Source organism: Coloeus monedula, assembly GCF_965178545.1.
Source record: "Coloeus monedula genome assembly, chromosome: 4".
In the NCBI taxonomy this organism is placed as follows: Eukaryota; Metazoa; Chordata; class Aves; order Passeriformes; family Corvidae; genus Coloeus; species Coloeus monedula.
Genome location: NC_138784.1, coordinates 12,813,247 through 12,831,341, shown reverse-complemented (window position 1 = coordinate 12,831,341; position 18,095 = coordinate 12,813,247).

Below are 18,095 nucleotides of genomic sequence, written 5' to 3'. Positions count from 1 at the left end.
GATACAGGGAAGGGAGAGAATTGTGATTCTTGAGCAGGGGCTCTTACCACTCAACGGGAAGGTAAGAGAAAATAATTATGCTTCCTCTGATCAGACTCATTTCTGGGAGGAGGTAGAATTTAAGTTCCTAACTAGCAAACTCCATGCTACTTCTGGATGTAAAGAGAAGGCAGAGTTCAGGCACTTGGGGAACTGAATCCACTGGGAAGTGTGAGTACAGGGTTCTACAGCAGCAGACTGTACTGGGGTTCATATGTTCCACCTTTGGGATCATGGTAGCTATATGTGCAATTAGTAAGGATTTAAACATCTAATTCCTCCTGTGACCTTCCCATCCCACTTCAGGGAACTGTGGTTTGGCCTCAGGAAGTATTGATCCTGGATGGTCTGCCTAGTGTGGCATCAAGGACCATATCCCTGAGGTGATAACCAAGAAATGTGTAGGGAACAGCTCTTTTACTCATCTTGAATTACATTCACCTGTCTCTCACAAGCCCTTTCTCACCTCACAGGCTGAGCCCTGTATTTTTACTAAAGGCTGGTGCAGTGCCAGCTTTCCACGAGATTGTCTGGAACTTGGACTTGTATCCAGTGGATTCACTAAGGCTGTCAAAACAAGGAAGAACTGCAACCCTCACAAGTGCTGAAGACAGTTTGCTAAAGGGATTCAACAGCCAGTGCAGGTGCATGATAAATCAGTAAATTCTGCTGCCTCTCTGTGTTTTCCAGAGCGACCTGGAGCTCAAGCAGGAGCGGTGCTCTCCAGATGGCTCTTCACGTCTTCCCTAACACACCAGTGAGCCAGGAGACCGAGGCAGAAATTCCAGTGTGGGGAGGGTGTGAGTCATGAGATGGTGAGTGAAGGAAACAGCAGGATAAAAATAACAGAGCCCAGTATGATGCAGAATATTAATCTCTTACCCTGTGTTATCCTCGCTTGTATTACAGGCGCTACTCTGCTCTAGCATAGATGCTCTGCTGCTCAAAAAGATTATGGCTCAGGATGCCAGATTGCAGGGACTCCTAATACTTGTGCCTTTAAGTTGGCTGAAAATTCTTAATCAAGAAGTTCCTGCTGTAGAAAATATGTAATCAAAGAGTGTCAAAATGCTACATTCGTATTTTTCATGTTTACATGAAAACGTCGATTTCAAGTTAATTTGACTTCAACTAAAAAATTTATTTATCCAAAATTTAAATGAGTAAAGTCCCTTTCATTTTCCAGCCTTCTTTTTTTTCCCCCTCTCTCCTTCTTCCTTCCTTCCAAAGGAGAAAAGAAAGGAGAAGACTATGAAAATACTATGAAAAACCCACATAAAATTCAACTTTGATTCTAGCTAACATAAATCAGTAGGGAAAAAAAAGGAAAAGTGAAATTGGCAAAATAAAATTTAAAAAAAAAGTGCCAAGTATTTTACTTTGACAAAATGGATCTCTCTTTTTCTACTCAAATCTGCCATCAGATTTGCTGAGCTTTGTTCTGAGATCACTCACAACAAAATCAGAAGCCCTTTAAGGGAGCATTTCCAGCTCAGCCAGTGTGAGGTTTCTAACCCAGTCCCCTTGACATCTCTAATCACTGGGCAGTGATCTTCAAAGAGCTCTTGGGAGCTTAGGAAGCCCCTTGCTCCGTTATTTTTCAATTCAGTCAGGAATCTGGGCACCATAAAGACAGAAGGAGCTTTTCCTTTAACTTCAAAGAGTGCCAGCTCTGGCACTGAGGCTTCACTGCAGATTAACACATGGGGAGCTCTTCTGACAGAAACTGCCCTTGTTATTTCAGGGTGGGGAGAACTGTTTATTTCATTTCACACATATTCAGTTCAAAACCTTTCCAAAGGATTTCACTTCGCTGCTTTTTTGTCGTTGGTTTGTTTTTTTCTTTTCCATGTAAGTCACCTTTGGGCTTAAGTTGTTCACTTTCAAGACTGTGGAAAACTTTATCAAAACTGGGGAACAGCCCTCTGAGGCGGGCAGGGGGGTGGCTGTGTGGTCCCCACGCTGCAGGACTCACAGTGTGAATGACTAATATTTGTAGGGCTCTCTCTCCTCTTTGCCCTTTCAGGGCTGCTTTATGAAGTGGAGCATTAGCACACACGCTGAAAGAAGGCACCATTCAATTGTGATGGATTTAAGCAGTGTGTGTGTAAAATCATGTGGTTCAGGTGTGCAGTTATGGTCAGAGTACTCCTGGCTCCCTTTCAGACCCCATTGAAACCAACTTCTTTGATCCCACTAAGCTGAAAAATCCCTTTTTTTCTGCTTCTTTCTTTTCTATTTTGTCTTACAGAGGCTGCCTGGGAAGCTACTTGGGAATAGCTTTTCTGGTTTTAAATACTCTTCTTAAGCAATCTCCTGTTATTTTTTACTTCTATATTCCCATCTATTTAACTTATTCCTGTATACCAAGGCTTTTTATTTTCCAATGCGTAAAGAAAGAAAGACTTATTTTGGAAGTTGTACAAAAATGGGAGTCATTGTAATCATGATTTGATGTCCTTGGAACGCACTTTATTTACTATTTGTTTTTATTAGGACATTGTTTGAACGTAACTTTAAGCCCAGTAAGGTTCCAGGACTAATCTTCTGGGAGAGGATATTTATGGTCCATATTTTCAGAGAGGGAGATTGGAAGTAGAAAAGGGCTTAAGTATTTAGGCCTCGCTTCAGCTCTGAAGGCAGGGGAAATCTGCAAGTAGTCTCTTGACCAGTCGAAGTAGTCGGTGGCATGTGCAGATGCCCAGCTCCAAGGGGCACTTGCATTCCATGTGTGCTCATTCCAAGCAGAAACGTGGGCCTCAGATTGTGTGCATTACTGCAGGGGAACTGACCTATTTTTCTGAAGAGGAAAAATCTACCATAAAAATCTAATTTGAAAGGATTGTGGGAATGGAAACAGGGCTGGTTTTTCTCTAGGATATTTGGTTATGCAAACAAATTGATGAAGGAGAAACTTCCAGCAGGAAAACCACTAATGGTGCTCAGTGCCACTCAATTAATTGTAACACTCTTGAAAGGAAAGTGAAATAACAGTGAGCCTTTCAGAGAATCAGAGAATCATAGAATGGCCTGGGTTGGAAGGGACCTTAAAGATCCTCTAGTTCCAACCCCCTGCCTTGGGAAAGGACACCTTCCACTTTGTTCTAAGCTATCATTTTGTATCCAGTGTGGAGCCTAACGATTTTTCCTCATTACTTACTGCAGCTTTTTGCATGACAGTCTCCCAATTGCTTTCCTCCTGCAGACACTGACCATTAGGAAGACACTGCTGCAGAGTCTGAAACCAAACCAGCCTATTCCTTGTTCTCAAGTCATCTTGGGTTGGAAGCTGCCGAAACACTTCCTTCTGGATAAATAACTGTGATGTCCCCATCATCCCCAGAATTGGATTTCTTCACTGGGATTGCTGAAACACTGGTTTGCTCCAAGGTTTCTCTCATAGAGGAATTGTTCAGCTCCACAACAGAAGTGAGAAAAGTTTAAATGCTTTGGGCTCACTCCCAGGCACAAGACTTATTATTTGAGCTTTTGTTTGGAAATAAATTGAGTTCTTGTCAGAGATTTGGCATCTTCTCCCATGGTTCTTACATATCAAACTTTCTCATCATTCTGGAAGAAGATTCAAGTGTTTGTTCTCTTTCTTTTACTGGCACTCTTCTTTGTTTATTTATTTTGTATTCTTGAGATGTGCTGCATCTCTGGAGTTTGTATTTCTACCTTTAGCGTAAAAACGCTGTACATACAAGTCTAGAATGAATCTGAAGATTAGTCTAATTTTTCATGTGACTTTGACTTGAACATTTTTCTGTTTATGTTTATATTGCTATTTCAAATATGTGCATTGCCTGTATTCTTTATGCCTTTTCCCCATCTATAACTCAATAAAATAATGTCCCCATTCTGCAGAACCATATCACGTGTGTGACAGTGACAACAGTTTCTGAGTAATAATGACTGATAATTTTAAATGTGTTAATCTATATTTATATCTATTTCTGTATATCTGTCTGTCACAGCCTGAAATTCTTCTGATGTGGGATTTGAGATGGTGAAAAAATTACCAGCAAGTGGTAAGCTTGGCTTGGGGATAATTCTTCATAAACCTGTTTGGACTTGAAAGGTAGATTGTCCTGCTCCCTAAAGGCTTATGTTCTTTATTTCAGTTCTCATCCATGGCTAAATTTAGAACTGATATTACATGAATCAGTGGAGTGTCACCCATTTCACCAGAGAAGTTTCTGTGAGGACAGTACTTCCCTGTGCTACTCTTGGAACTGGATGCTGTAGCACCTGTCCCTGCCTTGTTAGAGTGGTTAAGGCAGATTCTCAGCTGGCATGAACCAGCCTAATTTCCTTGACATTAGTGGAGCTCTGCTGTTTTTTGCTCACTGAACACCTCAGAGTTTATCTGCATTTAAATGAAACTTGTTTCTGTGCAGCACAAACTTTTTAAAGGAATTTGTTGGGTTGTTTCTAACCCTTTCTACTAAGGAACAGAGTACCATGACCTGGGAGATCTGTGGGCTGATGCAAGTCTTAGGCCTTTACCTGGAGGGCTTCATCCTTGTCACATGGATCTTCCAGGTCCTTCCAAGTGCCTCGATTTTCTTTTGCTGGATAGATCCAGTGAGGTACTCAGCTCTGTGCTGAGGCATAGTCCTGACTGACGTGAACAGATGCACAAGTGGATTCAGGACCGAGGCTTTAATGAGGAGGTTTCTGAGTCTCTGGAAACAGGCTTTGATCTTAGAGTGAACTTATCAAAATTCTGAGTGCTCTGAGCATTCGTGGACATTAAAGTCCCTCAGAGCAAGGACATGAAACCGTTCAGTGTCTCTCTTGCTTTGGGGAGATTCAGCTTTTTTTTTTTTTGCATATTTGTTAAAAGGCATTCACTGCCAGGAGAAACTTGAGCCCATTGTACAATGCTGGCTTTTTACTGCTGTAATACTGCTTTGGGTCTCAAAGTGAAGTCAGTGGGAAATTTTCTATCACTTTCAGTGTGTTGGGAACATGTCCTTGCTGCAAGAAAGACCCCATCAAATACAGCTATTTACAAAGCAAAGAGGGAAGGACATTTCTTGTCCTTGTCTATTTAATGCTGTATGCCAAGCCTCTGTTCAGGATTTTAAATCGTACAAATTGCAAAGTGTCCCATCCAAATAGAATGAAGGCTGAACCCACTCAAGCTGTGGGATATTTACCACAGGGAATGGGCAATAGGACCTCCAAGGGGAAGCCTGAGGATTGTAAGTGGTGACAGTGGTGATGGGGACAGGTGACTTGTCTGACTTACCTACACCTCCATCACTGAACTGAGTGGAGCTCTATTTTCCCATGTACCCCAAAATGACAGCTCCTGATTCCTCTTACATCTTGGAGGCATAGTATACACAACTAGACATCTCCAATCAGAAACAAGATATGTTCCTGTAAACAAACATCTGGGGCTGGTTTATAATTAGGGTTTCTATTTATAGGTCATCTTCTTTCACTTAGGTGCGCTACTGCTGCTGTTTTGCCAAAAGCATGCTCATTAATTTCTTTCCAGCTTCTCTTTGTCATTATTAGAGGATAGGAAGCATGTTCATGGTTTAATAAGCTTGAGTTTCAGACTAGGCTAATCAAATCATTTTGGTCATTTTATCAGTTTTTAATTTGCAATAAGAGATTCAATTTAGATGAAAATATCTTCAACCTGAAAAGGGGATTTTGCTTAGAAGTTGACTGTCCTTAACCAGCTGCCAGCTCTGTGCTTGGGCTTTGTGCCTGTAGTTACAGGAAAAAAGGTCCAAGGTAGTCAGGAAACACAACAGAAGCCTCCTAATGATAAGAAAGTGACGGACTGAAATCCACCGAGGTGAATGTGGTGCAAAGACCTGTCTAGGACAGGACTCTTAATCCCAGGATCCAGTCCCATAGCCTTGTGAGCGTGTTTGCAGCAGAGGAACCTTGCAGCGTGTGTGCCTGCCATCAGCCTGAATCGGCTGCCAACACTCTGCCGAGCACTGAGTTCATTCATTTTTATTGCTGGGTTTTCAGGAGGCAAGATGAGCAAAATCAACATCAATCTCCAACAGATGGGACTAGAGGAGGGCAGCTGCAGGCATACGGTGCACTACATACGGCAGGCGAGCGCACGTGGAATCCTCTGCCCCCGGAGCTCCGGCATTTCCGCTACACAGGCAGCAGGAAAATACAATTATCTGAATTAACTGCCCGCAAATCCCCGTGCCTTGTGCTGCCCAGTCGGGAATTCAGGCAGGACTCGGGGAACACTGAGCACAGAGGTGCAATTCCTCACGTGGCAGCGGTGAAAAAGCACATTCCTGCCTACGTGAGATGAACAAGGGCATTCCTGCGAGCCTCCTGCCTTTTCTTTTTTGTTCTTGGTAGCTCGTTCTATTTTGTTTTTACCTTTCAGGCTGGCAAATGAGATTACAGCACAGGCATGCAGAAAATAAAATGCAGCAGAAACATGTGTAAACAAGATTACTAGGGCAAAAGAGTGCCTCTCAGCACATTAGCTGCACTGGGGGATGTGAGGCTGGGGCAGGGCTGGGAGCATTTTTTGCCTGGGTAGAGGAGATGCAGGCAGAAGATATTAATGATGTGCTCTGATAGAGCTGCTCTCACCCTGCTCATTGAGTGCAGACAAACTGAGGGTGGGAAAGAAGCACAAAGAGTTTGATTTGTTTGGGGTATTTTTATTATCCTTTCCCCCCCAAAATATTGCCTTGGAATCATGTTGTATTTTCACAACTTTCAAGGATCTCAGCTGTCATTTTGCTGTCTCTCATGTGCGGACCCACACACACTTGGCTCTGTGGGACACAAGGATGGGACACGGGAGCTGCTGTAGGATGAGAAATCTGATAACGACCAAAAATGTTTTGTAGGTGATAGGGAGGGGATACTTTTGGTTGGGTTCTTTGCTGTTGGTTTAAAATGCTTGAGGGTTGTTGATACAAACCCTGTCTGCCCAGTCTGTCTGAAGAGCTGTGATCTCTTACTTTCGAGAGCTCTGCATGAGGGAGGGGCCACAGGAGAAATAAAATTAGCTTGTGTTTTTAAAAAAACAACATAACCACATCACGACAAATCCTCCACCTTTCTGCTTGCTGGCAGAATCTCTGCTCCCTCCCACACAGCCCCAGCTGGAGAGCCTTTACTTGCAGCAAAACCACTCTGGTGGTGACAGTCCCTTTCCACTCACTGCTCCCTTTTCCTTCCCTCCTAGGTAGCAGCAGCTGCCACCACAGTCCCTCTTTTCTGCCTCTGAGGGGCTCCCCACTTATGTAATTTGCAGAAGGAAAAGGAAGAAAATACTGAATTGATGCTAGACAGGGCCAGGGTGATCTTTCTAGCCACAGAGACTAACAGGTCTGGTGCTGCAGTGAGCATGCTGCCTCACTTTCAGGTGGAGTAAAGCCTTTCACCCAGGCCCTGAACCTGCCTCACCCACAAAGCCAAGGCAGAGGAGCTCTGTGCTCAAGTGCTTCTGGGTTTAAAAGTGCCTTTCAGGCCAGAGTTGAACCTGCTGTTTTGAGCCAGGCTAAGTTAATGTGTTGGGGGGAATGTGGCTGTGTGGGAGCTTTTTTGCACCTCACTGGCCAAAATCTGGTCTCTTTGGCAGTGCCAAGATCAGTGCTGCTGCTGAGGGGTCCTCTAGGGAGAGTGTCCCCTTATTTCCCTCTTTGTCGACCAGGGGAAGGAGGGAAAAAGTATCTTGAGCCATCTGGTGTGGTGGAAGGTGTCCCTGCCCAGACCAGGAGGTTGGAACGTGATGGTCTTTAAGGTCCCTTCCAGCCCAAAGTATTCTGTGATTCTGTGACCTTATTGAACCATGCTGTGTCCTGGCTGAGTCAAGGGCCCTTGATTTCTGTCCTTAAAGAGTAAAGCTCAAAGCAGCTTTTGGGAAGAAGAGGGGGTAGACGGCAGGAATTAATTTTCCTCTGCTCACTCTGAGGTCTGCCCCCATCGGTGAGATGGATGGCAGTGTGGAAGCTGGGAACAGACGTGTGCTCCAGCAGCTAATGAAGTGTGAGTGATTGCTTCCCTTCTTGCTTAGGAAGCACAGCAGAGTGCTCCTTTCTCTGCCACAGGCCGTCCTCCAGGACATCGGAACAGGGCTTCTAACGCTCCAGTAGGGAGAAGTGTCAAAGAGTGAGGAATGAGCGGAGCAGCCTTTGGGGACTGAAGGGGTGGCTGCAGCCTCAGTGCAATTTATATGTTGGCTAAGGACTGTTTGATAAATGGAGCACAGCTATCACCCCTCAGCTGCGTGGAGGTTGCCAACCTCTGTGGAGGATAACCAATCATTTGGATTCATTTAAACAGGACAACTCACCGCAACAGTGTGGAGCCAACGTATCCGTGTAAGCACCTCAGCAGAGAGTCACAAACAAGACTGAGGGGAAAAAATATCCCATCTGTCAGTGCAGAATTCTCACAAAACCACCTGGTTGCTAGAATTCCTTACCCTGATATTCCATGGGTTTCACAGAATCATGGAATGGCTTGGGTTGGAGGGAACCTTAAAGCCCATCCAGTTCCAACCCCCTGCCATGGGCAGGGACACCTTCCACTATCCCAGCTTGCTCAGAGCCCCATCCAACCTGGCCTTGGACACTGCCAGGGATGGGGCAGCCACAGCTTTCACTGGACAAGTTTCTTTCAACTCTTTCTCTCACTGACTGCAGATCTCAGGCTGACAGGCAAAGAGGATGTAAGAGCAAACCCTTTCCTACCTGGTTACAGAAATTATTGCCTTTGCTCAGTGTTGCACTATGAGAATTATGCACTAGAGAACAAAATTCTCCGTTCAGAGCCTTCCCAATGCCATTCTCAATCCTCTGTCCAGCGTCCCTGGGCCCCACTGGCACTGCCTGGTCGTGCAGGTGGAGAATTCCTAGGCTCAGCACCACACCCAGGGGAGTTTCTGGGTTGCTTTGCCTTTGCTTGATTTTTCCATTCTTTTTGTGCTTCATTAGTGTGAAAAAAACCAGGCTGCTCCCAGCATGTATTTGTTAGGCACACATAGAGGGAAGAGTAAAGATCTTTAAATGCTGAGGGACATATTTTTCTCAGTAGATTTTCCAGCCTGTTTTGCCAAACTGGCACTCCCTGCTCAGCCTCATTTGGAAATTGCCACAAATAAAGCCCATACTGAAAACCTTCAAAGTACAAATAACTATGAAGAGAAAGAGTCAAAGAGTTCATAGCTGTCCCAACTTTTCCCAACTTAAATTGGGGTTTTGCTAGGCAAGGTTTGAGATTCTGGAAAAAAACCCTCCAATATAAAATAATTTCTTTTTCTTTTCCTTTTCCTTTTTTTTTTTTTAATAAGGTCTATTTAAAGCACTTTGATACACCAGAATGCAGTGCACAAAAGGCAGCTTTTATCACTTGCCTTTGATCATCTAACAGGTTTTCTGTGAGGAATATGAGCAAGAGCTGATGCGGGAAAAAAGGGACAGGCAATAGTTAATGGTGGTTTTTAAAACTGGCCATCCAGGCTAGTGCAGCTGAGTAAATGTGACAGCTAAAACTCTGACTTCCCTGGCCCTGTCCATATGGATTGCTGGTAAAACTTCCCTTCCGCTGAGATGAACACTTAAGGACTCCATGGTGAGCTTTGCCATTCTCTCTGTTTGCACTGCTATGAATCAGAATAAAAACTTCTCCTCACAACTTACTTTATTCACAATATAAGAAGGTTCTAAGAATAAAATGTAGGTAAGTATCTCCTGACCCACCCTCCAAAAAAATGAAACTCAGGCCTAGAAGGGTCTGGTGTAAAAATTGTTCATTTTTTTTATGGTGCCCATAGTTTGAGGATAGGCGTGAGGGAAAGCCATCCTCTGAAGAGATACAGTCCAAGGAAAAGCAGAAACACTGTAGGAGAATGGATGGGATATGGGATAATAATAAATTCTTTTGCCATGGCTCAAGGCCAGGAAGATGAGATCGCTGATAAGCAGGTGAATCAGCTGAAAGTGAGGTAAGAATATTCTCTTGTTCTCCCCTTGGGCACAGCGAGTCCACTCTGAGCAAGGTGCTTTGATTAAGTGGAAGTTGATTCCAGGCTACACAACACTCCTTTCTCTGTGTAGGGGTGCATCCCAAAGATCCATCTTAGCAAATAAATGTACCAAATTCCTGAAGGAATAGGATGGCCTTATAACGAAGGTGTGAAAGGCTTGGGGAAAGAAGGTTGTACAGTGGTAAAGAAAGTAATAGGGAATGACTGAAAAAAACCCCAAACCCTGAAGCTCCAAAACTTCCATGTAATGAACCACCCAAAGAGAGTACTCAAATCCAGCTGGTGAAAACACTCCTTGGTGACCAGCTTGAACCTCTCAAGGTGTAAATCACCACCCTTTTCTGCTTCTTCATTGTTATCCTGTCTACTTTGTGCTGGAAATGTGTCTCTGCTAGTCACAGAACAGCAAGCAAGGGAAGGGGAAAGAAGGAACATTTGCACTAGCTGGGATCCCATGGCCAATTGATTCCATGGCCACTGATCCCAGTGAATTTTAAAAGGCTGATGCCAGCACAGTGCTATCTTTCTTTCATGGGGTGAATGAATTTCATCAGCCTTTTCCTTTCAGTAAAAGTGATGGTAATATCGCTAAACGGGATTCTGATGGTAGTATCTTGAGTGAAAAAGCTGCAGGATGTGTACAGGAAATTTCCATCAATCTTTTGTCTCAGGTAGCCTTGGCATTGAGAGCAGTTTTCATGACATTTCTGAAAGAAATGTCAATAAATCAGCTTCACTCAAGGGCCACATTTTGTACTTTAAAAAGTGTAACCCCTTTTTAAAGGAGGCTAGAAATAGTGTAAAGACCTCAGCTCTGTTCCAACATGAGTTTATGATTGTGAGGCACACCACAGTGTGTGAGACTTAAAACACAAACTGTTTTCAGAAAGACTTTTGGCTTTCTCCTGATGTAGTTTGATGCATAATAGCAGTTTATAGATGGTCACTTGTGCCAACACTTTAAAAAATTGAGAAGTAGTAATTTCTACTTTTTCTATTTATCTTTTTTCTATTTTCCCCCTTATATTTTGTCCAAAATTTAGAACAGAAATAAAAATACTTCATGAAAATAATTGGAAATTTTGAAAGCTCAAACTGGAGTGTTTTATAAGTCAGCAATTTTTGTCCTAGCTGAAATGACACAGAGTGCCATGAATAAAAGATATATGAAATTATGGCTACACCTGAATAATATTATTTGGTGTAATTTTCATAGAAACCAGATAAGAAGGTGAAACAGAGCTTTACTTCTCTGGATGAGAGGTCCCCAGTCACCTCAACAATGTTATCCAGAAGAACATTGTTCTAATTTTTTTCCACTAGCTCCATTTTGACTCAACATCCATTAGATACTTTCCCATTTTCCAGGGAGTTAAAGGCTGAGAAAACCACACCGGTGAGCAAGACATAAACTGAGAGTAAATAAAGTGTGGATATATTCTAGTGTGGAAGGTTATGTGGTCTGATGTGTGTGGTCAGCTTTCCGTGGCTCCCATCCAGGATCCCCATCAGCCTGTTTGTGAGCTTTTCTCTGTCCTTGTACTCCCAAAACACCTCCAGCAATCCATTGGAAGCTGTGGAAAAACAGGTCCTGCAATGAACACAACCCTGTGCAGGAAGAGTGGTGTGGAAATATGAAGAATAATCTGTGAGGAGAGTAGTTTTATATTTCTGATCCCCGTTCTGGGAATGAAATCATTCCTTTCCAGATATACCCGAAATTAGAGCCCATATTGTTGGAACCCAGAGTGCAGGGAATGTTTCTCTGCCTGTCCTGAGGGGCCCATCCCCCCAGGGAAACACTGTTTTTAACCTTCATCCATGGAGAGGGCTGCCAAGGCTTTGGGGTGAATTAGAATCTACAAGGGTGTGAGTTAGGTGGTAGTATAATACATAGTTTGTTACAGGGTGAAAAATTTAGAGTTTTAGGTTTATTAGTATGGTAAGTAGATGAAGACAAGATGGAGGATCCCTGTGGTTTTTCAGGTCTCTTCCTTCTTCTTCACCTACTCCATTTCCTGCAGTGTTGGTAGCACAGAATGATTGGTTAGGAAATGCTGCAGTACAGGGCTACGTGAATGGATAGTTCATTAAGCACTGGTGGAAAAGTATAAATAATGTACATTCTTGGTGACAATTGGGTGATTTACCTTTAAAAGGGCCTGGAATTTCCTGCATCGTGTCTTTTGGTACTTGCTCTGCTTCATGCTATGTTGGCAGCATGTAAATTGCTGATAAGATATAATAAACAATCTGAAGACCAAGAAGATCCAAGAGTCCCGTTCGTCTCTTATTCCTGGCAAGGACTTTCTCCCCCATCCGGGGAGGACACGTGGGGGTCGAGAACCCACACACATATCTCAAAGTGTGTTTGTCAATTCACTTATACAAGGAAGAAAAGTATGGAACAGCTGATACTTGTGGGAGAGTTAAGAAGAATGAATAGGATTTTAAAAATACCAGCCCTACTGAAGTAACGGCTCCATTTGCTTCAGCCTGGTGCTACGGGCCTCGTGTTTGTTTCTCTGTTGCCAGAAAAGCTTAATGGAGGTTAAGGTTTCTATCAGTACTTGAAATTTTATTTTGATATCTCAGATACCACAGAACATAACTCAGGGAAATAATAAATTTTTCGTTTCAGTAGCATTGATCTAGTTTGGACCTCATGTTATTTGGAGCTTTAACAGGTCAGAAGAGTTACCGTGATCACAAAATGTGGCACAGAAATGCCTTTACTATACATAAATTAAGATAAAATTGTGTGGTTGCAACGCATTCCCTTAGGTAGTTTAAGGTTAAAACAGCCTGGCACCAGGGCAGAGCTCTTATAGGGAACATTTTTTATGCAGGCACTCCCATCTTCCAAAGCTCCAGCTTTCCCAAAAACCTAGTCTTTGAGCTTTGGTAAATTTGGTAAGTTGTTCTGCCCTCATCCTTCTTAATGTCCTTCAAAATATTTTTTTTTTCTTTTGGTTGTAATTACTTATCCTTTCTTCTTAAAATATATGTATATGTATATGTATATGTATATGTATATGTGTATATATATATATATTAAAAAAAAATATATATATATTAATTAAATCTGATTGAGTAGGTTTCCAGATTATTGTATCCCATGAAGTTTCCCCTGTGTCTGTGGATTGTTCTTTATTTACTCAGATGTTTAGGAAAATAATCTTTCCACCTCTGGCTGTGAAACTTGGATCGAATGAGCGTGGTTCCCTACCAATAGCTGGTGATTAAGGTGGCCCAACAATTCTTTTTTTTTTTTTTCCCCACACAGGATTTAAGTTTTAAATAGACTGTTCTCCACCCCAACACTTATCTGATGATATGCAAATGCAAGATGAGCATGAAAGACCACAGAGCTGCACTTAATCGAAGTGCAAATAAATGCACAAAGTAATGACTTTTCTCTCTATTTGTCACACTTAGAGAAGTCTAAGTGCTGGCCTTCAGATAACTCCATTCAGTTCACATCAGGTGAGTGGGAGAAGATTCCAGGCCAAAGAGATTGAACTGCTCACCACATGAAGAAAACTTGACCTGACAACCCCAAAATCTGCCCTCACATCAGCTGTGGGATCAGTGACCTCAGTGGCTCTTTCCCCTTTCTCTCCAGTGATTCTCTTCATGCTCCATGAAATGTGCATTGCTTTGACAGTCAGCAGAGCACTGGAAGATGGAAAACAAATATTGCAAATGTAAAGTTCTTGGCTCACTGAGTTGATCTCCCAAAGTAGATTATTTTGCCCTGCATGGGGTCTTCAAACTCAAAAACCATGGAATGACTTCTGGAAGAATTTGTGACCAAAAAAAAAAAAAGTTATTATTAGATCCCAAATTTCCCTCTAATTTCTGATTCCTTTCTCTCTTGTCCACTGTCCTTTGCTCCCACAACACTCTTTAGCAGAAATCAGGTGTTTGAAAGTACTCAAAGCAGTCAGTGCTTGCAGTAGAAATTTTGCTTCTGGTCACATGCAGTCCATACTGTTTGCTCCTTGTCTTGCTTGAAGATAAGATTTTCCTAAAAGCAGCTGCCTCGCTAAGAACAGAACAGGGAAAGCTGAAATTCCAGGGATTAAATTGGATTTTCCCATGCAAGAGCATGTATACAGTGAGATACATGCCAGCCTGTTTACCCCTCTGTAGAGTCCAGTGAAGACAGCTTCAAAAGCTCACAGATAGCTCACATACCAGGAGAAGTTACTTCTCAGTGATGAATTCATACTAAATTTATCCCAATTCCAGAGCAGCAGTTTATATTGCTATAGTTTATAGCAGTTTATATTTTAAAAAAGAACCTCCTTTCCTCGCCTTCTGAGACTTGAGTTTCACTTGGGAAACTTCTCTCAACAGCTCTGATTTTTTTTTTTTCCCTTCTCTTTCAAGTAAAATCACGAGCTGCTGAAAGGTCCCAATTTAAGTTCTGTGGGACAGTAGGGCCCTCCAAATGGTCTCTGCAGAAGTGGCTCTTGGCAAAGGCAACATGCCTGCTTTTTTATCTGGTTTCCTCTGTGAGGGTGAAATTCCCACCACGAGGGCAGCCATGGGCTGGAGAAAGAAGGTACTGTATGATCCTGGGAGATAAATAGTCAAAATACTAATAGTCTGAAAGTAGGAAGAGGGATTACAGACCCCCAAAGGGCACAGGAGATAAACAGGTAAGGGTGCAAACTGTGGGGATCCAATGAGAAAGGCAGACAAAAAGAAGAGGATGAGGGATATTGTCCTCTGCTCTGTAAGAGTCCAGGGATGCCATTAAAAGGAAGATCTACATGGGTACAGGTTATAAAAAATAATTAGGAAGAGGCATCATAGTCAGATAACATAATTATAGGAAATCTTCGGGAATGACTGACCTGTAGCATTTTCATTCCTCAGTGAAAGAGGTGTAAAACACATGGGAGAGAATCATAGAGGTTTCTCATCATTGTCAGTGTCCAGCTGAGTGTGGAGAAAGGAACCTGCAATCAGGCTGAGCATACAACAATATCTCTGATAAGATGGTTTTGGGGTGTTTTTGAGGTGGTTTTTTTTTATTTTAAATAGTTGCCAAACTCACTTTGTAAAATGGGTACCCAGTAGCAATAGCTGGAATATAGCTCTGCTTGTTTTGCTCTGAGACTTCAGCCTGGAATTAGGTCACTGTAAGTGGACCTTTTTGGCCCATGTGGACTCATATTGTTCCCTCTTCCTCCAAGTCCACTGATTTGGATGGATTTTGAAGCAGATGCCAAAAATAGGTCACATGTAGGCCAAAGGTATCCCTTTCCAGATTTGCAATGTTTCAACAGTGTAGAACAGTTTTGGTGGCTCTAGGATAGCTATGGAGAAGAAGGGAAACATTATTTTCCAGACTGAGGCAGTGAATTTCAGATAGTGACATCATAAATTTCAATGGACCTCGGATACATGGGTTCAATCATAAACTTTAGTCATTGAGCACCTTCAAATCCTCAGCTGCAGAAATCAGTCTATGAGAGGGACAGCTCCAGCTTCTGCTTGCCTATGTTTAAAAGCCTTCCCTGTCTTTAGAAAACACATTGGCCATAAAAATGGAACAAACCAAGAAGGCAAAACCCCATTATTTCCTCTAGATGGAATTAAGTAGTGGGAGAGTTGGGAACATCAAGTGTCAAGAAGCAGGCTTGCTCCTGAGTTTGTGTTAATTAACTATTCTAACAGTGCCAATCCCATGAAAAGGAAAGAGCTTGTCATCTAGAATCATATAAAATAGCATTAATAGTATGTACCAGACACACATTTGCTTCCAACAGGACTTTTCCAGTGGTTCCCGCGTGTGTCTGTTCAAAATGTGTCTCAATACCTGGAGTCACCGAGGTATTCCAGGAGGAAAACAAAACAAAAACCTGGTTGAAATGGAATCCTGCTGACCATGTGCCTGAGGTTGCCTGTCAAAGCCAGCAAAGAGATAAGATTGAAATAATGTGAGATAATGATTGAAGATGCAACTTCCCTCCCTCATTTTAAAGGGAAATAATGACCTGTTAGATTCCTGCCTGCTTGCATTTAAATAGCAAATGCTTACAGTCTCAAGATGTTAAGGGCTGCAATCTTCTGCACGGAGGAAACCATCTATAGCTTAGTGATGAAAGGAAACAGATGGTCTCTCCTTTATGCACTAATCTTCCTATATGTTTCAGAAAATTAAGGTTTGGGGAGCAGAGTTGAGGCAGGGTGAATTCTTCTCCTGGGAAAGGAGATTCAACAAAAAATCACTTCAAGTAGATTCACTGAAAATTGTTAGTCTTTTTATAGATCAGTAGCTTGCAGGCAGATTGCCTATTGCTTTTCCAGAATATTAACAGCTTGTTTCAACAGTTCTCTGTAGTGCAACCTCTTTGTAGCCATCACCTCTCGTGCTGTTCCCAATTTCATCTGGGCTGCACTGTGACAAAGCAATGCTGTCTCTGCTGCAAGTTCTACTGTGGCCCAGTACCTGTGTTCTTCTCTCTAGGGTGAGGAAGGCAGATTTTCATCAGGGATTTACTCTCATTCTGCTTCTTTTGTGCACTTGACAGGAAAGACTTTCGGAATTAAATGTGTATCTGAAGAAATTTTGCAGAAAGTGTGTGTCTGAAGAAATCAGGCAACTATGGATTAACTTGTGTCCAATATATTTATTATCAGGTAATATTTGATCTAATCATAGATCAGTAGAGTATCAGACTTCCAGTGACCCTACAGGGAGACTTTTCTGAGTGACACTTTTCTATCTTTCCTCAGTTTTGGGTTGGTGGTGGGGTTTTGGGTTGGTTATTTGGTGGTTGTTGGTTTGGTTTGGCATTTTGGTATGAGGCTTCTTTAAAGAACTGTCCTTAAGGTCCCCTCCAGAGAACCACAGAATCATGGAATCATTAAGGTTGGAAAAGACCTCCAAGATATCAAGTCTAGCCTCTGGCCTTGTCAACTAAACCTGAGCACTGAGTGCCACATCCAGTCATTTCTTGAATACCTCTGGGGATGGGAACTCCATCACCCCTTTGGGCAGCCCATTCCAGGCTTGACAACCTTTCAAAATCCACTCAGAGTACGCTCAAATTTGCATCAAGAAATTGAAGACTGGTCAGAAATTAGGGAACCTCAAGAGGAGACACTGAGCCTGTGGCAGTGGATCTGAGAGGACACATGAGCCTTTCTCAGTCATGTACTTGTCCTCAGAATTCTTTAGGGAGAGGCAGCACAAAGTACCACAGGTCCTTTCATGGTTTTGTGCCATGGGAGATCAAGTGACAGACAGTTTGGAGGCCAACAGGTAACTCAGCGATATTTCAAATACGGGACAGGTTAGTGGTGACCTTTCTGCTTCTGAAAGGCTCGACATGTTGGGCTTCTGGTCACTACCAGCAGTGTCATCATCAGGTGTAAATTTATTTTGAGATTTACAGCCTGGAACCATGGGCCCAGGTCAGAGGTCTGAGGGTCAACAAGGCCAAGGGCCCGGTCCTGCCTTGGGTCACACCAACCCCCTGCAGCTCCAGGCTGGGGCAGAGGGGCTGGAAAGCTGGGAAAGGCCCTGGGGCTGCTGGGGACAGCGGCTGGACATGAGCCCAGGTGTGCCCAGGGGGGCAAGAGGCCAATGGCACCTGGGCTGTGCCAGCCATGGGGTGGCAGCAGGGCCGGGGCAGTGACTGTCCCCTGTGCTGGGCACTGCTGGGGCCACACCTCAGATCCTGGGGCAGCTCTGGGCCCCTCAGGACAAGAAAGGCATTGAGGGGCTGGAGCGTGTCCAGAGAAGGGAACGGAGCTGGGGAAGGGGCTGGAGCAGCAGGAGGGGCTGAGGGAGCTGGGAAAGGGGCTCAGCCTGGAGCAAAGGAGGCTCAGGGGGGACCTTGTGGCTCTGCACAACTCCCTGACAGGAGGGGGCAGCCAGGGGGGATCAGGCTCTGCTCCCAGGGAACAAGGGACAGGACAAAAGGAAACAGCCTCAAGCTGTGCCAGGGGAAGTTCAGGTTGGACATGAGGAAGAAGAGGAGTGTGCAGGTCATTTTGCTGATAAATATGCTATATTCAGTATTGTAGA